At 41.0% G+C, this 25,896-nt stretch overlaps 1 protein-coding gene across 9 annotated transcripts in view; it reads right to left on the bottom strand.

The window, feature by feature from the left end:
- The window catches only part of ARHGAP36 (Rho GTPase activating protein 36), a 152,503-nt gene that overhangs the window by 77,730 nt on the left and 48,877 nt on the right, over nucleotides 1-25,896 (bottom strand). For 5 of the 9 annotated variants that reach the window (XM_074359866.1, XM_074359860.1, XM_074359868.1 and 2 more), the window contains exon 3: nucleotides 7,041-7,112. The exons of the other annotated variants lie outside the window; for them this stretch is intronic. The gene's annotated coding sequence lies outside the window, so the exon portion shown is untranslated. The remainder of the gene's footprint in view (nucleotides 1-7,040; nucleotides 7,113-25,896) is intronic. 9 annotated transcript variants of the gene reach the window in all.

Genomic DNA, 25,896 nt, shown 5'->3' with positions numbered 1-25,896 from the left:
TAAAAAACCTCCCTACAAATAAAAGTCTAGGATTGGACGGCTTCACTGGGGAATTCTACCAAACATACAAAGAAGAACTCATACCAGTCCTTCTCAAACTCTTCCAGAAGATTTAAAAGGAGGGAATACTCCCAAATTCATTCTATGAAGCCACCATCACCCTGATACCAAAACCAGGCAAAGACACTACCAAAAAAGAGAATTACAGACCAATATCACTGATGAACATAGATGCAAAAATCCTCACCAAAATATTAGCAAATAGACTCCAACAGTACATAAAAAAGATTATACATCATGACCAAGTGTGGTTCATCCCAGGGACACAAGGGTGGTTCAACATATGCAAATCAATCAATGTAATACATCACATCAACAAGAGAAAGGACAAAAACCACATGATCATCGCAATAGATGCAGAAAAAGCATTTGATAAAATTCAACACCCATTTATGATAAAAACTCTCACCAAAGTGGGTATAGCGGGAACATATCTCAACATAATAAAAGCTATATATGACAACCTACAGCCAGCATAGTACTCAACGGTGAAAAACTCAAAAGCTTCCCACTAAAATCTGGGACAAGACAAAGCTGCCCACTATCACCACTCCTATTCAACATAGTCTTGGATGTCCTAGCCACAGCAATCAGGCAAGAGAGAGAAATAAAAGGGATCCAAACTGGAAAAGAAGAGGTAAAAGTGTCACTATATGCCAATGACGTGATACTATATATAGAAAACCCTAAAAGGTCCACACAAAAACTACTAGAGCTGATCGAAGAATTCAGCAAGGTACCAGGTTACAAGATTAACATTCAAAAATCAGTTGCATTTCTTTACACTAACAAGGAATCAACAGAAAAAGAAAGTAAAGAAATAATCTCCTTTAAAATAGCACCCTAAGTACTAAAATACCTAGGAGTAAATCTAACCAAGAAGGTGAAAGACTTATACACAGAAAACTATAAACCATTCATGAAGGAAATTAAAGAAGACTGTAAAAAATGGAAAGATATCCCATGCTCCTGGATTGGAAGAATCAATATTGTTAAAATGGTCACACTGCCCAAGGCAATCTACAGATTCAATGCAATCCCTAACAAATTACCCAGGACATATTTCACAGAACTAGAACAAATCATAATAAAATTTATATGGGACCACAAAAGACCTAGAATTGCCAAAGCATTACTGAAGACAAAGAAAGAGGCTGGAGGAATAACTCTCCCAGACTTCAGACAATACTACAGAGCTACAGTAATCAAAACAGCATGGTACTGGTAAAAAAAAAAAAAAACAGACATATGGACCAACAGAACAGAATAGAGAGCCCAGAAATGAACCCACAAACTTTTGGTCAACTAATCTTCGACAAAGGAGGCAAGAATATACAATGGAATAAAGACAGTCTCTTCAGCAAATGGTGTTGGGAAAACTGGACAGCAGCATGTAAATCAATGAAGCTAGAACACTCCCTTACACCATACACAAAAATAAACTCAAATGGATCAAAGACTTAAACATAAGACAAGATACAATAAACCTCCTAGAAGAAAATATAAGCAAAACATTATCTGACACACATCTCAAAAATGTTCTCCTAGGGAAGTCTACCTAAGCAATAGAAATAAAAGCAAGAACAAACAAATGGGACCAAATTAAACTTATGAGCCATAAATAACGTACCATAAATAAAACAAAAGACAACCTACGGAATGGGAGAAAATTTTTGCACGTGAAACTGACAAAAGCTTGATCTCCAGAATATATAAGCAGCTCATATGACTTAATAAGAAAAAAACAAACAACCCAATCCAAAAATGGGCAGAAGACCTAAACAAGCAATTCTCCAAGGAAGACATACAAATGATCAATAGGCACATGAAAACATGCTCAATATCACTAATTATCAGAGAAATGCAAATCAAAACTACAGTGAAGTATCACCTCTCACTAGTCAGAATGGCCATCATTCAAAAGTCTACAAATGACAAATGCTGGATAGGCTGTGGAGAAAAGGGAACCCTCCTACACTGCTGGTGGGAATGCAGTTTGGTGCAACCACTGTGGAAAACAGTATCGAGATTCCTCAAAAGACTAGGAATAGACTTATCATATGACCCAGGAATTCCACTCCTGGGCATATATCTAGAAGGAACCCTACTTCAAATTAACACCTCCACCCCAATGTTCATAGAAGCACTGTTTACAATAGCCAAGGCATGGAAACAGCCTAATTTTCCATCGACAGATGACTGGATAAAGAAGTGGTTTTATATTTATACAATGGAATACTATTCATCCATAAAAACCGACAACATAATGCCATTTGCAGCAGCATGGATGTTCCTGGAGAATGTCATTCTAAGTGAAGTAAGCCAGAAAGAGAAAAAAAATACCACATGAGATCACTCATATGTGGAATCTAAAAAATAAAAACATAAATACAAAACAGAAACAGAGTCATAGACATAGAATACAAACTTGTGGTTGCCAAGTGGGTGGGGGGTATGAAGGGGCAGATTGAGAGTTCAAAATGTAGAACAGATAAACAAGATTATACTGTATAGCATAGGGAAATATATACAAGATCTTATGGTAGCTCACAGCAAACAAAATGTGACAATGAATATATGTATGTTCATGTATAACTGAAAATTGTGCTCTACACTGGAATTTGACACAACATTGTAAAATGGCTATAACTCAATAAAAAATGTTTAAAAAATAAAGGTATAATAATCAAGGCAAGTGAAGTATTTTTGTAAAGACAGGTACATAATAGTTTCAATGGAAGAGAATAGAGTCCATATAGGGTCACTTGATTTTTGACGATGGATAAATCTTTTTCAACAATTGGTGCTGAATCGATGGGATAACTGTGTGTAAGATAACTGAACCTTAGCTTTTATCTCACACTATAGACAAAATTTGACTCAAAATGGATCAAAGACTTAATGAAATTTCTAGCAGAACACATAGTAGAGACTCTAAGTGGCCTTGCCTTTGGCAAAGATTTTCTAAATAGAATACAGTAAGCATGATGAAGAAACTTGGAATACAAATGGGAAGAGAAAAGGAGAAAGAGATGACCTGGGTCTTTTGAAAGGGTTGCTGTGTGGCCTGAGGGCCCAGCTGAGGTTGAAAACTATTATAGGAACCAATGTTTGGAATACTGTTCCTTTCTTCCACAGTGGGCAATATGAGATTAGAGAAATCAGATGTTTGGAGGGATCCAAAGCTGAAGCTACATGGTATTCAGGACGCAAGGGGATGAATATGCAGTCAGTGCTAAATACATGTGCCCCAAGATCCTGGCTAGACAAGAAAGAAAATGAACAGAAAAGGAAGGATTTTAGGCACAGGAGTTCTCGTGAGGCCAAAGAGCAGATGACATGGAACTCAGCCATTGCTACAAGATTTTGGTTACAATGGGATATTGGAGTTGATTTTCCTAGGGAGTGAAGCCATGTCCAATGATGTCAAATAGCTGGTGATGGTTGAGGTAGTAAGAGGTTAAAGGTCAGGGAGGTATGAGGCCAGGTTGTGTGGGATGGGTCTTCCACATAGATATTGTTGAGGTCACGTAGGATGATGGCAAGACCTGGAGTGTCAAGGAAGCCTGACAGCCAGCCCTCAGAAAATGGGAAAGAGTGACCAGAATTCATGAAATGACAATCACAAAGGGAGGTAAATGCTGGTATAGCACAGTGCCCTATGCCCTAAAGAAGCATTGTGCCCTTGTAGCTAGTGAAAAAGTCATACTACTACTGAAAAGATTCATCTTAATTTGATTAAATTGTAGGGGCAAAGTTTTTCAATGCAGCCCAATTTTGTTTTTCTTTTATGCCAGTTTTTGGAAGAGTTGGTTTGAACACTTAGCACATTGCATGTCTGAGAGAACAAATTAAGATAATGGATTTAAAATGCTCAGCACAGAGCCTGGCACTTAGTAAATGATCAGTAAATGGAGGCTGTGACTATTAATATTATTATACTTTTGATTTATTTTACCCATTAAATAATGTTTTCCCTTTGAAAAGTTCCTTCTATGGGCTAGTGTTTTCTCTGGAGCTGTAAGGCACAGTTCTCCCTCTGTAAATGACAAGTCCTCAGACATCTAGGAACAGCCAAGACACCTCTCATCTGTAGGCAAAATAACCCCAATTCTTTTGTTTCTCCAAGGACCTCCTTTTTAGAATCCCAATGAAAGAATACATAACAAGCTTAGTCATAGAACCCGATACCTAGTAAATTCTCAGCATATCTTCTTCCCTTCCCTACTGCACTGGCAACAGTTCATAGCCCCAGTCTCTGTAAGGATTGCACACATGTAGCTATATGTTGATTGACTGACTTCAAAATGTCAATGCTAGGTTTAATTTTGAGAATCTAGAAAATTGACTGACAATGAATTCTTTGAGAATTAGCGATCATTTTTTAAAAATCTTTTAAACTCAGTTCTAGGCTTCCAGAGGATACTCAATAATGTTCCTTAAAATGAAATGAATCCTGGCCCCATGTCATACTCTCAGGACAAATATGTCTCTTATTTTATTAGTAAAATCCAATAGGCAAAGAATATGTTTTATGCTTAAAGCTAATTAATGGGCATACCCACTATAATTATGATTCTGGAAAATTCATAGTACATCCTGTGCATTTTGTCATCACTCTCTCATCTCTCCCCAACCAAAATGGAACCCAGGGAACTAGGCAAACCAAATCAGCTTTGACAGTGACTGCATTCTCTGCCTATCAGCTTTCAGATCACATCCTATTGTCACATGCAAGGGAGAACAGTAACACTGCACAATGGAGTGTGTATTTGAGGGTGGATGGCACAGTCTTCCAGGTGATTTCTGTCAGGCTGATTGGCACCTAGGCATAAAAGACTGAAAGCTAAATGTTAGACTCTTGATTCCTATTTAGAAAAGTCTATCTCCACACTCACCCAATCTAACACAATCTCTAAGTCTCTCTGATAAGCAAAACTTCTACTCACTCTTCCCATTCATTCCAATTTTTCTCCATCCTGCTTCTCTTTTGGAATAACTTTCTCCCTGCCCCAAACAGCTTCTTTTTCTCAACTGTGCCTCCTTACTTCGACCTCCACTCCCACTCCCCAAGCCAGATAGTATTATAGAAACTGTGCATCATGTATCTACCTTTCTGGGGACTGGATGCTCTTGAATTTAATTTTGAGATGCTCCTCTTCAGAGATCACTCCCCTGCCTACACACAACCTTCCATTATTGCAGTGTTTTAAAAAAAAAAAAAATCATGCCCTAAGTTCAGACCTCATTCTTATTCTAAAAATATGGTAAGTCTTGAGTTTAGCATCTAATCACTCATTTCCATAGAAATCATCTTGACTACTTGCATACCATTCATATGATCTTGAGGTAGGCACAGGAGTCTTCTTCATCTGTACAATTAAAATGTCCATATCTTAAAGGCCGAGAAAGTTTTTTCTCTATTTATAGGCACTAGTACTGAAACACAGCAATAGATCCCTTAAATTTATAATTATTTTTCTGATTATTTTGACCTCAAAATTCACAGACTTTAGTCACTCATATTCTTTGGTTAATGACACACAGTCTTCATTACAAGGTCTCTTTTTTTAAATTAATTTTATTTTTTTCATTACAAGGTCTCTCTTTTTAAATTAATTTTATTTTTTTCTCTTTTACCATCTCCAATCCCATTTCCCCTCTGCACCTCAAGACATCCATCCTAATTTACTTAATAAACATCCTTTCAATACATCACCCATATACTAATTTAGATACATGTGTAATCTTGAAATTTTATGGTTTTTTGCATAAATGTATTGCACTATGAAACTCTCTTTATTATTTTTTTACTCAACGTCATTTTTGTTTAAGATCTATTTATATTACTTTAGGTGTATTGTTACAAACTAGATGTTTCTGTACCCTCACCCTCATTCATACATTGAAGGCTTAAACTCCAATGTGATGGCAGTTGGAGATCAGGGCCTTTGGGAAGTATTAGAGTTAGATAAGGTCATGAGGGTAGGAACTTTTTAATGGGACTAGTGCTCTTACAAGAAAAGACACTGGAGAGCTTCCTTTCTCCCTCTCTGCCATGTGAGGATGCAGGGAGAAGACACCACCTAGAAGTCAGGCCCTTAGCCCCCAGAAATCGACCATGTTGTCACCCTAATTGGACTTCCAGCCTCCAGAACTGTAAGAAAATAAATGTCTGTTGTTTAAGCCACCCAATCTATAGTATTTTGTTATGGGAGCCTCAGCTGACCAAGACATGTATCAAGACTATTAGTTCTGATTTCACATGATATTCTCATCATATGCATATGTCACACTTTATTTACCAGTCCACTAGTTATAGATATCTAGGTTGCCTTCAGTTCTGTCACAAAAAAATGATTCCATAAACATACCTGCACATGTCCCTTAATGGATCTGTTCCAGAACTATAAACTCGGTCATAGGGTTTATGTGCATTTAATTTCATTAAGCACTTCCAGATTACTCTCCAGATTACTCTCCAGAGTGTCCGTGCCATTTCACATTCCTACCAGCAGTACATGAGAATATATGATCCCCCATAATGTCACCTGCTCATAATATTATCTAACTTTCTAATTTTTCAATTTAAATATGCATTAAATGATATCTTATGGTTTTCCAATTTTACATTTATCTGAGTACTACTGCAATTGGGCATTTTCCCTTAATTTCAGATTTCCTATTCTGTGAAATGCCAATTTACATATTTTGCTCATTTTCTATTAAGCATATTTTTTCTTGTTTGTAGATTTTGAAAGATTTATGTTTTATATGTCATCTACTTCCAAAATGGATTTGAGGCAGATTAACATAAAAATTCAGAGAAATAGGGCAAATAAATAAAGATCAAAAGAGTGACAGAAAAACCATGTAGGAATGTTTACCCCAGTGCTTTGTCTGTTTCCTAAATTGGGTTATTTGGGGGGGGGGGGTTGCTATTGAGTTGTAGGAGTTCCTTATATATTTTGGATACTAACCTCTTATCAGGTTTTGCAAGTAGTTTCTCCCATTCCATTAGTTACCTTTCATTCTTTTGATCATTTCGTTTGCTGTGCAGAAAAAAAAAACAGCACAATCATTTTAGTTTGATGTAGTCCCCACTTACCTATTTTTGTTTTTGTTGCTTGTGCTTTTGGTGTCATAGCCAAGAAATCATTGTGAACAGTGTCAAGAAGTTTTTCCAGGAGAGGGGGTGGGTATAGCTCAGTGGTAGACTGCATGCTTGGCATGCACGAGGTCCTGGGTTCAATCCCCAGTTCCTCCATTTAAAAAAAGTTTTTCTTTATATTTTCTTCTAGTAATTTCACAGATAGGCACTGAAATATTTATTAAAAGGGTATATCTCATATTAAGTGTTCTTTCCAGAAAATAAAACAAAAACCAAGGGACACAGGAAACTTCTGGATGTGATGGATATGTTTACTACCTTGATTGTGACTTCACAGGTATATTCAGTTGTCCAAACTTATTGAATTATATACATTAAATATATGCTGTTTTTGTATATCAATTATACCTCAATAATGCTGTTTTTTAAAAAATTAGAGAAAGGCAGAAAAAAGGGTGAAATAGTTACCTCTACCTAATGTAACTCTGAGTCCTCTGGCAGCCAAGAAAAAAAGAAGAAATAATTCATTTATTCAACAAATGTTTTATGTTGAGGCTTTAAGATTTTAAATTCCCTTGGTCTCTTGGCTGAGTCTGAAGATAGAAAATAAATATGGTTTTGAGACAATAATCTGACTAAATCAAGCCTGAAAAATACAATCGTCAGAACAACGCTAGAGAAAATATTCTTTGGGGCTGAATCATCTCACTAATCATCTTATCTGCAAAAAGCTTTTGAGACATTTGTTTTGGTATGAAAAATATTTTCAAGACATGTTGATTTTTAAGTTTTTCTTAAATTTGTTTTGAACAGTGGGAAGCAGAATGCATAAAAACGTTTTGAAAATGTTTTCTCAAAACACTGTGATGCTAAACAGTGTTTAAAGAATTTTGATTTGCAAATGTTGACTTCAAAGGCCATGAAAATTGCACTCCTCAGTGACAAATGAGTCTTCCATTGCTGGACTAGGGCCAGCTTGCCATGGCTCCTGGCTTAAGGCTGTACGGAGTCAGCCTTTCAAGGGATAGTCCCATTTGGAGATCTGGATCAATAGGGGTTAAGGTTTATGAACAATAAAAAAGCATGCTTGTGGGGGCTCAGAGGCACAGTCCTTAGACCAATGGTCACTGGTAGTACCTTGAGTGTGTACTAGAGAAAGGTAGAGGGTAAAGAAAGAAGTGGCCTCTTGGGCTTCAACAGTCATCTTAGGGGCTCTCTATCTATTCAACTGGAGTAGGTGAGGTTTACCAGCCACTTAATCAGCCCTGGTTGGCTGGTACTTTTTGATCTTTATGAATCCTAGTATTTCAAAGCAGGAAAAAAACTTCAGCAAATATCACTGTTTAAGTGCATACTATGTTCCAGGCCCTGTGACAGGCACTTGATATATGTTGTATTCATTGTTCTCAGCAATCCCATGAAGTAGACAGCAGTATTATTCTCATTCTACAGATGAAGAAACTGAGGCTTAGAGACATATGTGACATCCCCAAGGGCACACAATTCACACAATTGGTAAGTAGGGAAACTGGAGCTGGAACTGAAGCCCCAAAACTCCAAAACCTATGCTTTTAACCATTTCAAAATATTGCCTGCCTCCTCTCCAATCAGCAGTGGGATTAGTAATTGATATTATTATATTCATTATATTAGTAGTATATTTTATTAATATTGTCACTTCCTGCTTACCAAGTACTTTGGATCCTCTTCTCCATAACTAGATTATATGCTCCTTAAGGGTGTGAACTGCCTTTTATACTTCTCTTGTACACCAAGGGTACCTAATACAGCTCTAAGAACTTAGACAGAAAGGAAGGAAGAAAGGAAAGGACTAATATTTATTCAGTACATAGTATGTCCCAGGCAGTATCCTGAGCATTTTATATGTTTTATCTCATTAAATCTTCACAATCCTATGATATAGGTGCTGTTAGTATTCCTGTTATATAGATGAAGAAACCGAGGCTTAAAGAGTTTAAATGACTTAGAAAGAAGCCAGACACAAGAGTACAGTCTGTATAATTCCACTTACATGTAGATTAAAACAGGCAAAACTGCTATGTGGTGATAAATATTATAATAGTAGCTACCTTTCAAGGGGTACTGACTGTGAAGTGGCATGAGAGAGTCTCCTGAGATGCTGGATATACTTTACATTTTGATCTGGGAGATGGATGCATGCATATGTAACAATTTATCAAGTGGTACCCTGAACCTGATGCACATTTTTGTATATAAGTTGTCCTTCAATTAAAAACAAACAATAACTTAAAAATGAATTCCTTAGAGTATCATGATTAGTAAATGGCAGAGCTGAAATTTGAACCCAGGTCCATATGTTTCAACTCTCATGCTTCCAAAATCCCTGCCTCCTCTCACTTATGCCATTTTTATAAGTATCAGCTTGGCCCTCCTCTAGATAGTTTTCACTTCTCCTCACAGCTTCAGTAGCTGAAGATGAGCTGTGAGAACAGGATTCACTCACTATCCCACCCTCTAGCACCCTCCATGCCCCTCACTCAGCACATGAGCTTCCTTTTAATTAAGGAGAACATTTTAATCCTCATGATGTCAATAATTCAAGCAGAGGCATATATCAAATGGACTTTAGTAATTAAAAGCTGGTGATGTTGAAATAATTCTTTGGTTTACCTTCTAATGATTGGAGAACTTTGCAACTATACACTGGAAGTAATTATAAACAGCTTCAATTTAGTTAACCTATTGAGTCTCAGCAGTACTTATTGGTCAAAATATTTGGCACAAGCCATTGCGCTGGATCCAGTGAAGACTAAACAGATGAGGGGAGGTAGATGTGTACATGTAGCTCTCCTCTGCCAGAAGGTAGAATGCGCTTGGTAGCGTGTGTAGCTTGGTAGCTGCAAAGTGCTATGGGAATTGAAGAGACGTTGATTTCAATGGAGGTAAGGTAGTGTGTGTGAGGGAAGGCTTCCAAGAGGAGGTGACTGTGAACTGAGCCATGAAGAATGGGACTTGAACAGGATAAAATCCTCAGACTTATCCCTGATTTTTCTTTCTCTCATTATCTACATCCAAACTATCCACAGGTCTGTTGGCTCTGCATTCAAAACATATCTTGTCCAACCACTCTCTCCTTACTTCCACTACTAACACTCTGAACCAAGCTGTAATCATTTGTCACCTGGCCTATTGCACTAGCTTTCTAACTGGCTTCTCTCTTCCCACTTGTGCCTCTAGGATTTTCTTCACCAGTGTTCACAGAGCTATTAAAAACATCAATCAATTGTTGTCATTTGCCTACTTAGTAATCTTTTGTTCTTATGATTTTATTTAGAAAAATACCTCAGCTCTTTATTATGATCTCCATAGCCCTACATGATTTGGCCCCTTCCTCACTCTCTGACCTTGTCTCTTCCCCATCTCCTGGTTTAGTATGCTTTAGCCACACTGGCCTCTTTATATTTCTGAAACTTGCTAAGCACATTCCTGCATCAAGACTTTGCATGTCTTAGTTCCCTTTGTTTGGGATTCCTCATCCTTCACCTTATTTAGGTCTCTATTCAAATGTCACCTCCTCAGAGAGGTCTTCCCTCAAGTCTCCAGCTAAAATAGGAATCCCCTCCACCATTCTCTACCCCGTTGTCCTGCTTCATTTTTCTTCAAAGCACTTATTGCTACTTGTCATTTGCTTATACAAATATATGTCCATTGATTTATCAACTGTCTTCCCCACTAAAATATAAGCTCCATCAAAGCAAGAAATTTTTGTCTGTTTGCTCACTGCTAAATTTCCAATGTCCAGAACACTGCCTTGCCCATAAGTAGGTGCCCAGTGAATAACTGCTGAATGTACAGTCAGAGATGGAAGGAAATACATTCCGGGTGGAAAATTCATTCACTCTTTCATTAAGTTATTCAAAACAGTGCAAGGTGCTAGGTGCAAGGTATGTCAGAGAAAGTGAACCTGATAACTGTGGTCTCTATCCTCACATTATTTCCAGTGTACTAAACAAGTAATTACAAACTGTGGAATAAACTCTTAGAGAGGGATGAACACTATGGACTGCAGGAGTATGGGAAGACCACACTACAATGACTAGCACAGTGACTGGCCCATGGTATTTATTCATTCATCAATTCATCTATCAAACACTTGTTGAGCACCTCCTCTATGAAAAACATGGTGCCTGTCAAAGGGAATTACATAGCACACAGTCAGTTAGAGGAGACATGTAATCAATGTTGGGATATAGAAAGATTAAGGTGAAGGGTGGTGGATAGAAAGGAGACAAGGAGCTGGAGGAAAAGAGGCCTGGGAAGATGCTGTTGTAATAATCCAGTCACAAAGAAAGAAGTACTGGTTTGGGCCAGAGGGTTGTGCGGGAGGGTGGAGAGGAGGGGATTGACCTTACCCATTACCAGTCAAGTAAGATATGGCCATTTTCCCCAAGGCACCCTTAACATGGACTGAAAAACCCCATATCAGGCTTTTTACTATGTCTCTCCTCCCACCATCATGCATACTGGTTTCTCAATCAAGAGAATCCCCATTGAGCCTTTCTGACATTTCATGAGGTCATCAACACTGTCGTATTCCATTGCACAGAACTGAAATCTCCCACTGGAAATAAAAATGGTGTGTGGAGGTGTTTTCCTACTGCAAGGCAGGCTATATTAGCCATACTGAGCAGTGAAGTGGAAGTGGAAGGCAGGCGGGAGGCAGACAGGAGCCAAGAGGGGTGTGAGAGGAGGAAGGCCCCTCCCTTGAGCCGGCCAACTGAGACAAGAGAGCCTGACCAAGGGCCAAGCTTCCAGGGGCCCATTCCATTTCAGACAACTTATTTAGGCATTACTTTATTTATACCCCTGCCTCATTCCACACTGCCTTCTGATCTGATCTGTTGATCCCCTCCCCTCCCCTCACCCTTTCAAATTAAAGGTCACCAGGATAGATTTCCTTGGGGGCCCAGGCTACACCTGTTTCTTGCACGTGCTCAAATGGGAAAATGGCCAAGGACTAAATACAACCACTTCGTCATTGGGGAGAAAACTGAGACCCAGAGAAGTTGACAAAACAATTCGAGGTCACACAGCCAATAAATGGCTAAATCCTGATTTTGCCTAAATGTGAGCCTAGGTCTTCTGATATTCGTACTTTAGGGACAACATTTTCTTATGGCTCAAATGACAGGAACTCACTTCCCAGTGGAAAGCTTTCCTAAAGAGAGGAATAATGACATTTAATGGACAAAGGGGATTCACTTTCCAAGTTGAGTTGCATTCAACTTTGCAAGAAACTGGACTTGTAAGTGTGAGAGTGTGGGAAACAGGTATACACATGCCTATGTGGTGACTTCTGTCAATTTCTCCCACACACACACATGCACTTCCCCACTCCTCAGCCAGCCAGAAATGTGGGCCCATCACTTGTATAAAAAGCTCTTTTTAGGATGAAGTAACTTTCTGAAGCCTGAGTCCATGGTGGTCTGTAGGGCCTCAAAGTGAGTGAGAGATAACCTTCTCATATGAGATTCTTCTTCCAACTGCAGGCCCCAGACTCTCCTTTTCTCCTTTTCACCCCCTCTACTGTCTCATATTTTGTCTGTCATACTCCATTGCTTTGGTCTCTGTCACACTTTGTCCCTGTTTTTGTCCTCTATCTCTTGCTCTCTCCTCTTTCCTCTCTCTCTGTATCATACTCAGTTTGCCATCTCTGTCTGTATCTCTCCATGTCTCTCTCTCTCTGATATTTTTTTTGTCTTACTTGTGCACTCTCTCTCTCCTTCCCTTCATCTCTGTCTTACAAAAAAAAAAAAACCCAAAGAATCTCAGGCTTCTAAGCTGACCAGCCAAAACTGCCCTATTCAGCTTTTATCTGGCTATCATCCTTAATCTTTCCATAAAAATAAATCACATTCACAACCTAGATTAAAGGCCTTCTGGGGAAAAAAAAACTGGGTCTTTGCTCCTGGGCATCCCCTCACAGAACTTGGTATAGAGTTGGGAACATACCAGGTGCTCGGAGAATACCCAATCACCTGCCTTGGCCCACCCCATTGACGGTTCAGCAATCACAAAGCTATTCTTAACCCAAATACCTCCTCTTTGGAGCTGAAATAATTCATGGCAGCTGGAAAACAGAAGAGCCTCCCAGAGTGCAATGGGCACATACGCTTCAAGAAGTCTTCAGCTCTCCCCCAACCCCAGCAGCAGTAAATCATTAGTGGCAGGGCCTGGCCTTCTGAAGCCAGAGTAGCCCAGTCACAAGCGAGGGTATTCTGGTTTGATTCCCACAATATCTATCACCTCAGTCCCGTCAGCATCCTGTCTGCAGCTCTACCCTGCTCAGATTCCAATATTAGTCTTGCTATGTACTAGTTATGTGAGCTCATGGTGAATATCTGTCTCTCCAATTAGACACTGGGCTCCATGAAGGCAAAGTCTGTGTCTGTCTTTTCACCATCGTATACTTAGCACCTAGGACAATGCCTGGCACAGAATGGCCAGGCAGTACACATGTGCTGAATAAATCAGCAAAGAAACAAATTATGCTCTGTGAATCTCCATTTTTTTCTCCCGTAGGATGGGTGAAATACCAACCACTACTTCCTAGCACTGTTAGAAATGTGAAAGCCAATAATATATGTAAAGTGAGTGATGTACAACAGGTGCTCAATAAATGTAAGAACCTTGCAGTGTTGTTGTGGGGACAAAATAAGATGACACACAGAGGACTGGCCAACATAGGATCTGGCACAGAGGAGGCCCTCAGTAAGTGTCCAAGTCCTTCCACATCTTGGTCACAGCCTGCGGCCAGAGCTGCAGAAGGACCGACTGAGAGGGAGCCTCTTCCAACTCCCTCTGCGAATGGGGGCTTGTACCTTCTCGTAGCCTCTTTCAACAGCCCTAAGTGGGTGGGCACTTGGGGGACTGTAATCCCCAAGGCCCTGTCTTCAGCCCCTGCCCAGCCTTTCCTGACTAATTAGATGAGTAACGGTGTTTACTGTCTCTGGCTGGCAGCTGACGGATGGTTGAGGCTGCAGATCATTAACCTTTCCCGGGTTCCCACATGTTCTCATTAAGAAGCCCTGTCCTATGTCCTTTTTCCAGCCCCAAGCTGAGGGCTGAGGGGCTGGCTGGCAGGGTGGGACATGACTGAAGTGGTTCTGGAGAGTTCTCTGCTACAGTCTCAGGGATTCTGTCTGCTCATTTTTCCCCTTACTCCTTCCTTCAGAAAGCCTCCTCTCAGAGATACATGCTCTTGGAAAACCCCTCCAAGAATATATCATCTTTCTTGCCTCCTCTATATCTCACCAGGGTGTGAGGATATATTTGGGACTGAAGGGCTGCTTGAAAGACCCTCGGAACTCCAGGATGTATATAACAGAGCCCAGGACACTTGAGGCTTATCCTCATTCTTCCTCTAATTGGCTCTGTGACTTCAGACAAACTACCTTGCCTCTCTCTGCCCTGTTTCCCTACCTTTGGAATGAGATTCTTTGCTCTTGAATGGCTCTTCTTGCTCTTGGGATTTCCATTTCAGAGGCAGAGGTGGTGGCATATTACTATAAGACAGGACTCGAGAGACGAAACTCGCAAATAGTGATTCCACTCTAGTCCACCACCCTATCCAGTTTTTATCTAAGGGTCTCTCTATTCCCTTGATGCTCCTCAGAAGGTCTTTATGCAGGGTCCCCTGTGCTCTGAGCGGCATAAGACATGATGAGATCGTAGGGAAATGAGTCCAAAAAGCTGGTGGTCAGGATTACTATGAAAAATGGTGACTAGCTTGGGGAAGCTGAGCGTGTAGCATGACAGGGTTTGGAGGATAGCTATAAACAAACAAACAAATCAATCAACTCTCCAAGCACTCATGGCAGACATATGCTTCCAAGTTCTGCATATGACTAGTTGTATGACTCTGGATTAGTTGCTTAACTTTCTGGGCCTTAGTTTCTTTACCTGTAACATAGCAATAATACAACCAGAGTGGCTTAGAATAATCAATGAGACAATTGATACAAAACTCCTAGCTCAGAATCTGCATTTTCCCAAAGGGAGTTAGAACTTGTCCCATTTTATCTTAATCAAGCCATCTTTGCCTCACTGAAATTGATGGGGCAAAATTTTAGCACAGTTTCTCTTGACCTTTCACCATTAGTCAGCTACAGAGGCTTCAAATACCCACCAGGAGGGCCATTCTTTGCATGTGTATTTTAGCTGGGTAAAGCTAAATTTTATCAGATAGGAAGATGGAATAGAGTAAGCTAACACACTTTCAGGAAGAAGTTTATCTGATTAGTCTTTTAGTATTCAGAGCACTGTGATGAGATCCAAATCAGAGAAGCGGAAATAACGACAAGAGTCATGGAAAGACTAAAATAAGACATTAAAGGAGGAAATCATCCGTGACTTTTCCCCTTCCTCTCCCCTCACTGTATCCAGTCCATTATGGAATTCTAGCCACCTCTTTGAATAGCTCATTTATCTTAAACTCAGTATGTCCAAAACTGAACTCACAGTCCCACACTCAACCTACTCCTCCTCCTCCAGTGCTCCAATGGCACCACCAACGACTCTAATTCCCATGCAAGACACTTGGCCACATCTTTCACTCATTCCTCTCCCTATAGTTCAGAGTCAATCTCCAAACCTAGTATACTCCACACCCAAGATATGTCTCAGAAATGTCTGCTTCTCTCTGCATTCACTCCCAATGCCCCAGCTGTACTCCAGGACCAACTGAATCAGAATCTTGGGAGGTAAGATTCAGGAATCAGCATTTTTTAAATTTCCCATACGAGTCTAACATGTAGCCAAGGATGAGAACATTATCCAGAGTGATATTTTCAAAACATAAATCATATCCTGTCACTCTTCTGGAGAAAAACCCTTTATTGGATTGCCACTGAGTTTAGAATAAACTTCACACTCTTTCCTGTAGCCTACAAGATGCTTTAAAAGATGGTTGCTGTTGATCTCTCTAACACCATCTATATCTGCTTCTTTTTTTCTTACACTTCAACCATATTGTTTCTTTCTGTACCTCCTGTGTGTCAAATTCATTTCCATCTCAGGGATTGTCACTAACTGTCTCAGTATTCCCAAGCTCAAAGGCCAACTTTGAGGTCCCTGTTCCATTCCAAAGACAGAACTGTCTTATCTGTACAAGGCAGGAAGGTAAAACCAAAAACAGCAAAGAAGCTTGGATTTTCCCTTGAACTTTTCCCTATCCTTCTCCACCCAGTTCTCCACCATATCATTTGAGCTGTTTTTTACGGTGTTTACCATACTATCTGTCACTGGTTTGAGGGCCCTGTGCTGGGCATTCCCATCTCACCTAACAGTTTTACACTATGCAATCTCGTTAAAGTGGCCATCCAAAATGCAAATTAAAACCACAATGAGACACCACTACACACACACAAACACACACACACACACCCCAAAATGGCTAAAATTTAAAAAAGAACATCAATACCAATTGTTGGCAAGGAAAAGGAGCAATTTGAACTCTCATACTGTTTTAGTGGGAGTACAAATTCATACAACCACTTTGGAAAATTATTTGGCAGTAGCCATGAAAGTGAAAAAAATGTACCATATGATCTAGCTATTTTATACATAGGCATACAGAGGAATGAATGCATATGTCCATCAAAAACATGTACAAGAACGTTCATAGCAGAAACATTATTCATAATAGTCCCTAACTGTAAATAACTAAGATGTCCATCACCAGTAGAATGAATAAGTAAAATGTTCTATAGTCACACAATGAAATGCTACAAATACAACAAAGACAGAAAAGAAAAAAGAACTACCGGTACACTCAACAACATGGGTGAACTTAACGGACATAAGGATGAGTGAAAGAAGACAGACACAGAAGAGAACATTGAAAAATAAGCAAAACTGACTGATACTGATAGAAGTCAGACTAGTACAGTGGTTCTCAAAGCATTAGCAGCACCTGAAAACTTGTTATAAATGCAAATTTATTGGCCCCCACCCAGATGTACTGAATCAGAATCTCTGAATGTAGGGTCCAGTCATCTGTGCTATAGCCAGTCATCCAGATGATTCTGGACTAGTGGTTACCTCTTAGGGGAGTGTTAACTGGGAAGGGGCATGAGAGAGTCTTCTGTGGTGCTTGAAATATTCCACAGCATCCAAGATGATAGGTGCTATTATACAAGCAGAGAGGAAAAATTCAAAAAGGAATGGGAGTGGGCTGGGATGTGGAAACAGTACATGGAGCACCTGAGGGAATTAGAAGCAGCAGGGGTGAGGAGTGGAAGACAGTAGCTCCAACTAGTACTATTCGCATTTGCCAGGCTGGCGCTCTCCATCTGAACTCAGCTGCCTCCTTGCTCTCCAACCTCCACCATCAAGCCTGCAGAATACCCCCATTTGTTCTGCTCACAGAGTAGTATTTAGTCATGGGACCTGATTGCTAACCTCTCTGCCTTTGAAAGTTTCTTCCCAATTCATAGAACACTCATCTCCTTAATGGGATGAGCCAGTTCTGTTCCAAGAGCCATTTCATTTGGCTGTGACACTGGGTGGTGGTGGCAGTGGGATTAAGAGATCTCTCTGAGCCTGCCAGAGTCATCATTTTCCTGTCCATTTTATCAGTCCACTTACTTTAAAAGACTGTCAGGAAGAAGATGAAGTACCTAACTGGGGAGCTGTGTCCAAAGATGATTGCTAGGTGCATGTCCCTGCGGACACTGACCTGGGAACTGGTTGAGTAAATTCACAGCACTCAACAGTTAGGAGCTGATCAACGTTGATTACTTGGGGACCTAGAACTGTAAATGATTCGAACTATAAGGACCTCAGAGGGTTTCTGGCCTATCTTCTCATTGGGTTCATGGGAAACTGAGGTTCAGGAACATACAGCAAGTTAGGGGCTCCCAGGAAGGATGCTTAGTGAATGTTCCAGGTACATCATCCATGTTTCTATCAAAAGGAGACCATCTGGAAAAGTGACCGCAGTTTTAGCTCCTATCTCTGAAAAGGTTGTCTTTTTCTTAGCAAAGGATTGTAATATGTTTCCTTATTGAAAATTTGCTTCATTCCTAGAGAAGGCACTTCCCTTTAAAACCCTAAGAGCTGAAGAAGCTTACCTCAGGGACCTGAAGGGGCAGGGCCACATGCTACAAAATGGTCTGACTCTCCCAAGGACCATATTCACACCAGTACTGGGCCTTAAAATTTGGATTGGAGCAGACTGGCACTCACCACCTAGTTAGTTTGTGCCTCATACTGAGCAGCACTGTGAACAATGGCTCTCCTTGCCGTGGGAAACACAATTACTGCACCTAAAGACAGAGAGACATGGATTCACAGTCTCAGCTCTATAATTGATTAATCATGAGATACTGGTAAATTATATCATCTCTCTCACCTCTAAGATGAAGATCATATTATCTACTTTCCAGAGTTGCTGAATGGATAAAACAATGTCTATAGAGTACTTTACACAGTGCCAGGCACAAAAGTAAGAACTAACTAAATGAAAGCTGTTATTTTTATTAGCTGGGTAATCTGGAGCAAGTCATTCCACCTCTGAAGCCATCAGGTTCCATATCATATTTCAAATAGAGATAATAGTATCTACCAGATAGGGTTGTTATGACAATTCAATGAGGTCATGTTTCTAAAAATACCTTGCAAGATACCTGGCACACGGCAGGTACTCAAACACCTGTGTGTAGAATTTGAAAAGATACCAGAAAGAACACAGACCTAGGTAGGGGTTGGACAAGGAGGGCCTAAGCCACTGGTTTCCCAAAAGCAAGGGTCTCAACATTCAATTAGGAGAGCTGGTAATTGCAGAGCCATCAGTGCTGGGTCATTTGTCTTGAAGACATGAAGCTGATCAGGGCTTGTTATGAGCAGATTTTATCCAGTAGCACCAGCTTGTTCAACATCAGTTCCTGTCACCTGAATTTTCTACGTGTCTCAAACTCCCCAGGGGACTATGACAGGGTTTGTTTTGGAGAAACAGGAAGATCAGAGTCCAGGACACAGGCTGGCCACAGCCGGATGCCTTGATTCTATTCCTCGGATGATGGCAGCTTAACCTGACTACTGCAGGTGGCTGGGGAACACTCAGGCAAGTGGAATAAACAGATAGCCTTTAGACAGCAAGAGAAGTGTTAGACATGGGGCCTGAATAACTGCTGTGGAAGTATAAGGAAGCACCAAAATCCCTGCTTGAAAGGGACAAGAGGGACTTCCCAAAGGAGGGCCCACTTGAGCCTGGCTTTGAAGGATGAGTAGGAATTCAACAAGTAAGAATAGGGGAAAGAAACAGTGCATGCTGAGGCAGGGAGAAGTGAAATAGCATGGCGTGATTGGCTAAGGGATTCAATGAGGCACGAGTGAAGAATGTGTGAGGAGCAGAGAGAAAGCTAGACAGGAAAAGGATTCTGAATTTCCTTTAGGACAAAATAAGATGTTTGCATTTGATCTTTAAAGAAATAGGGAGTATGAAGTTTTAAGCGGGGGCACAGTGAAATGATCGGATTCATGTTTGGAAATCTTATCTGGCTACTGTGGAGAAGGGGCTGCAGGAAGGAGAGACAGAGGCATGGGAACCAGTTAGGAGACTGCTGCAGTAGTCTAGGTAAGAAACAGCGAAGGTCTGTAATAGGGTAGAGACAACGTTATGCAGCCAGGAGAGAGAAGAGGAAGTAGACCTCGGTAATCGGTTGAATGTGAGGGTTGAAGGAAAGCAGGGGCAAGGATGTCTCTGAAGTTTATAGTTTAAGGAACTGGGTTAACGGTGATGCTATCAATTTAGATGGTAACATATGGTGGGGGAGTAAAGAGTTATGCCGATTTTCAGGTAAACAAAGGATATCATTGTGAAAATGACAAAGCTGCTATTTATTTTCTATTTGTCAAGCATGGTATATTATCTATGGCTTTTTTCTTGAGATACTATTGACACATAATATATGTAAGTTTAAGGTGTATAGCATGATTATTTGATACTCATCTATATTGCTAAATGATTACTGCAATAAGGTTAGTTAACTCCTCCATCCCCTCACATAATTACCATATTTTTGTGGTGATAACATTTAAGATCTACTCTCTTGACAACTTTCAAGTATATAATATAACATTGTTAACTATAGTCACCATGCTGTACATGAGAACCAACACTATGAGGTAGACACTATAGTTACTCCCATTTAATGGATGAAGAAACTAAGGCCCAGAAAGGTTGAGTGACATGCCAAGTCTAGTCTGACTATAGACAACTAGCATTTGTACTTTACCACTCCCCTAAGAGAGAGACAAAGCCTTAAGGACAGGTCCCGGCACACAAACTGTGAGGTACCGATCACTGTTCTGCAAACGGTCACCCAGAATCTAAATTGGTGCTGTGCCAATTTCCAAAGTCACTTCCTATCCCTCCATTTAAAACAGCTTCTAGGGGCTACTCTGGGGAAGGTACATTCTAGCCTGGGAGGCTCTATGCCACTTGACTCTGCACCACAGAAAGGACCCTCCACCTGACCAATATCTAGAGGCTTTCATGGAATGCCACAGCGCCTCCCATCTGCTCTGGACCCAGGCCGAGACCCTTTCCCAGTGGCTGCTGGGGAGACAACGATAGTCACTGAAACACAGGCATGACACCATTTACAAAGAAGCATGCAAGTGTTGGGGAGCTTTTAGTACCTAGGGGAGTGGATCAGGGAAGACTTTTGGAATTGTGATCTTTTACCCATTTGCCACTTTCCCAGCCTTAGACACCTCTCCTTGCGAGAGACATCGCTTCAATGATTGACCCCTGAATGGTCTTTCTTGGCTTTATTCTTTATTTGCCGCCTATCGACCACTTCCATCCTCAAGGGCTTTTCAGAGTCACTCCAAGACCTCTGTGGTTTTAATTAACCAAGTGGTTTGGTGCCATCAGCCTCTTTCCGTCAATTTATTAGTCATTTCCTTCTTGGGCTCATTAATGAACATACTTAACAACACTGTTTCCAGCCCCAAGTCTCTGGAGCCCTCCCCCCTGCACCCCACAATGCCTTTCTCCTTGCCAGGAGCTGCTGGACACTCATACCTTGGCCCCTTCCTTCTGCACCAGTTTGAAGTTCATAAATATGAACTTACTCTCCAGGGTTGGAGAGGAGTCTCTGGGCATGTGTGTGGGTGTGGAGATGCATATGCATGTGCTAGAGAGAGAGGTGGTGGGGGAGTCTGAGGGAAACAGACATAAAGAGAACAGTAGGGAAAGATAATGAAAAATTTTCCATAACAGGGTTTTTATCCACAGGCCTTCTGAAAATCAGTCAATTACATATAATGCATATCCTTTATCCCCTCATCCACAACCTGCTCTCAGTACTGTCACTGCGCCACCATCCCCCCACAAACAATGAATCATAGCCTCATAAAATGTCATAACTGGAAGAGGTCTTAAAGATCATCTAGCACAAATTCCTAATTGTTTAAATGAGAAAATTGGGACTTATAGGGGGCCAGGCTATTATTCACCTGGGGTCACCATGGAAGCCCCCCAACCACCTTCCCCAAATGAGTATGAGAGGTATTAGACAGGCTGTTGGCCGTTGATAGCAGAACACACACACACACACACACACACGCACACACACACACACACACACACACGCACACACACATCTTCCATCCAAACTCCAAGAGCAAAGCCCTGCCCTGGGGTTAAGAGAACAGATTCAGGAGCCTGTTGTTTGGGTTCAAATCTTAGTTCTGTAAGTCACTGCATTAGTTTCCTGGGGCCGATGTAACAATTTACCACAAGCTGGATGGCTTAAAACAGCAGAAATGTATTCTCTCCGTGATCAGGAGGCAAGAAGTCTGAAATCCTGGTGTTGGCAGGGTTGGTTCCTTTGGGAGGATGTGAGGGAGAAAGTGTCCTATGCCTATCTGTCAGCTCTGGTGGTTGCCTACAATCCTTGGTGCTCCTTGGCTTATGGACACATAACTCTAATATATACCTCCACCTTCACATGGCCTTCATCTCTGTGTTTCTGTGTGTCCTCTCGTTTGCTATAAGGACATCAGTCATTGAATTTAGGACCCATCCTAAATCCAGGATGATTTCATCTTAAGATCTTTAATTACTTCTGCAAATAATGTCACATTCTGAAGTTCCAGGTGGATATGAATTTTGAGGGACATTATTCAATACACTACAATCATGAAACCTCTCTGAGCCTCAACTTCCTCATCTGTAAAATGGTAATAATGATACCCTTCATATTCCTAATTTGAAGTTTTCAAGATTAAATAAGTTAATAGCTAGTAAAACCCTCAGAACAGTACCTGGCATACAGTAAGCACAATAAAGCACAATACTGGCCTTCTAGCCCCATTGAATCCTGAAGTCCTTAAAGAACTCTTGTTTGATTTTATTCTTTTCTTTCTTTTCCTTTTTTTTTCTTTATTCTTTCCTTTTTTTTTTTTTTTGTAAACTTTCTATCTCCTAGACTGAGAACAGTGTTTGGCACATAATAGGGGCCCATTAAATATTTGTGAAATGAATACAGAGATGTTTTCAAATCACAAGGGAAGCCCATCCCCACAAGCTGATGAAACCCCAGAGGACTTGCCCACACATTCCTCCAGCCAGAGAAGCTAGAATTTATCCAATCCCCTGGGGGAAACAACTGAAATGACACGGATGTTGTTATAGGGTGCAGGCTTACAAAAACACTGTTGAAGGGCACCCCTGGGCCACACACAGCACCAGGGGAGTCCACAGATTGGGGATGTTTGAATCACTTATCACTGTGGGTACAGCTACAGCTATTGGGGTGGGAGGAGATAGGGAGAGGGGAGGCAGGCAGGCACCAGCTGCTGGATGACCGGGTCAATGAGTGCCAGGAGGTCTCTAAATACAATCCCCCAAAAGGGTTCTGGGGACATTGCTAGCGGGGCTAAGAGAAACAGTCATAAAGCTCCCTAAGGGCTGTGTCTTCAATTGGATATTGTCACCCAAAGGATGCCCTTACTAGGAGAAGTGCCTGGCAGGGGCTGAGCCAGCTGTCCAGCTGTCTCACAGGGCTCAGTTACCTTTCACTCCCTCCTCCCGGACAGGAATTTGCTCCTGGAGTTTGGATGGAAGATGCCTGTGTGTGTGTGTGTGTGTTTGTGTGTGTGTGTGTATCAGTGTGGGGCGTTCATGTACCTGTTTGTTGAGGGGGGGCACATTGCTCTCCAGGATAGAAATAGGTAATGTAAGCCAGTTTCCAAGTCCAAGGCTATCAGGGGAGCTAAGATTCAAAATTAGCACACTGACCTGAAGCCTTCACCTGAATGTATAAGGGTAAACATGACAGGGGGCTGGCTGAGGTGGGCATGGGGGAGAGGCGTCAGAGAACCTGGAGTTGAGTCATCCTTAGTGGGAATGCAGGTTCACAAATCCATCCCCCACCATCTTTCCCAGGACTGGATGCAGTGTGCAATGGCCAGCTGAGGGAGACATCAGCAGCTAGGATTTGGAGCTCAGTGTATGACTTGATTGGGAATTCAGTTGGTGTCCAGGCTAAGGGCTCAGAAATAGCTAACATTACTGAGTATGTACCAGGTACCAGGTACCAGGCACTGTGTTAAACTCTTTGCAAACATTGACCATTTGTTCCTCAGAATCTTCCTGAGATAGTTACCAATAGTATCCCACTTTTTCAGTAAAAAAGCTGAGGCTTAGAGGGCACACAGCTAGGAAGTGTTAGAGCCAGCATCAGAACCTAAGCAGGTGGACTCCAAAACCCATTATCTTAACCATTAAGCTGTATTGTCCTCAGAATACGGCCCATCCTGAGGCCAGGGTACAAGGCTGAGGCTGTGGCCAACGTTGGGGATTTGGTCTTCAGACAAATCTAGGGGTCTGCTTATTGGTGATTAGTGTTCTGCCACTGTCTCAGTTTTTGATTAATAGCTGCAGCAAGAACACAAGGATTATATGTGAGGTAGCGCCCCCTTGTGGGTAGAGGTTGTAGCAAGTAAATAAGGTATTTTTGAAGATTTTTTTTTTTCTTTATGGATTCCCGGCACATGGTTGCACCTAGGGTGCAGTCCCTGGAAGGCTGACCGATGAAAAGGACATAGTTGTCATGAAAGTGCTGAGAGAAAGGCCTTAACGTGAGCCAAACTAAAGACAAGGGTCTGGGTGATCTAATGTGCTTTAAAACCAAAGATGCTACTTCAAGGGAAACAGAGGAAACTAAGAGAACAGGCTCAGTTTCTCAGGGAAACTGAAAAAACAGAAATGAAGGAAAACCTGGTCAGGAAACCTCTAGGTCTCACCTGTTGTGATAATATTCCTATATTATTACAAGTCAATCAATCAATACTTATTTAATAATATCAAGTGTTACTAATGGTAATAGTTCTAGTAATAGTTCTAATTTATGGAACTCCTACTATGTGATGGATTTTTAAGAATGCAATCTTTGTAAAAATCATTCATAGTACAAATTATTCTTTCCATTTTACAAGTGAGGAAGCTGAACTTCAAAGGATAAGTAACTTGACCAAGCCACCCAGCTAGGAAATGGCAGAAACTGAATCTAGACCCAGATCTGTCTGGCTTCAGAGCCCAGGCTTTTTCTACTTTAGAATATTTCCCCTTAAATTGGCATTAGCATCTGCTAATTCTATCACTCTTTTTAGTCTCAAATGGCATTTATTACATGTCTTCTGAGTGCCTGGCACTAACCTAGGCTCATTTAATTCTCGCAACAACCCTATGAGGCAGGCACTATTGTTATCCCCTTTCGAAATATTAGGAACCTGAAGAACAGAGAAGGTATGTAACTCGCCAAAGGCCACACAGCTAGCAAGTGGCAGTATCAATATTCTAATTCATGTCTGCCTGGCTTCAGGAGCCAAGTTCTTAGCACTCTCATATACTCTCTCCAGAGGCAAAGCAGACCCCCCCCCAAAGGCCTCAAGGCACATTTTAGTCTGTAGATGCCCTCAGAGTCAACTTGAGGAACTGAGTGACCCAATCTGAGATATACAAAATAGTGCCCTTTCCTATTCCTTCCCTCTATATTTTCTTACCTGAGTTCACTTGTCTTCATAGCACGTATCACTTGCTGATATGATCTCTACATTTTTGTTCATTGTCTGTCTCTCCCACCAGACTGTGAGCTCCTTGGAGACAAGGACCTTGGCTGTCTTGCTCTATGCTAAGCCCATAGACTGGTGTCTGGAATGTGGTATGTGTTCAGCAAATGTGGACAGGCTGAATCCGAGCCAGTAGGTTCCTCTCCTGGACTTCTCTGACCACCTCTCTTCTAGGTTGAAGCTAAAATGGACAGAATTTTTAAGGCCACCAATGACCTACATGTCACAAAGCCAGAAGATATTTTAATCTCCAAATTATTGGACCTCCCTGTAGCATCTGGCCCAGTTGACTCCCCCATTATTCATTCAACAAATATTTCTTGAGCATCACACAGTAGTTAAGTGCACAGACTCTGAAGCTGGACCGCCTAAGCTTGAGTCCCAGCCCTGCCACTGGTTAGCTGTATAACTCTGAGCAACTTACTTAACCTCTCTGTTCTTTAATTTCCTCATCTATAAAAATAAAGATAATTAAAAGTATCCATCACATTCAGTTTTTGGTGAGAATTAAATGAGCTACTATTTTTAAAGATCTTAGAATATACTATGTATGTATTTGTTAATTAAAATAAAGTCATGGCAACTACAGGGGGTAAAAC

The sequence above is a fragment of the Camelus bactrianus genome, chromosome X (genome assembly GCF_048773025.1).
Source record: "Camelus bactrianus isolate YW-2024 breed Bactrian camel chromosome X, ASM4877302v1, whole genome shotgun sequence".
NCBI lineage: Eukaryota > Metazoa > Chordata > Mammalia > Artiodactyla > Camelidae > Camelus > Camelus bactrianus.
This window is presented reverse-complemented; position numbering and strand designations above follow the sequence as displayed.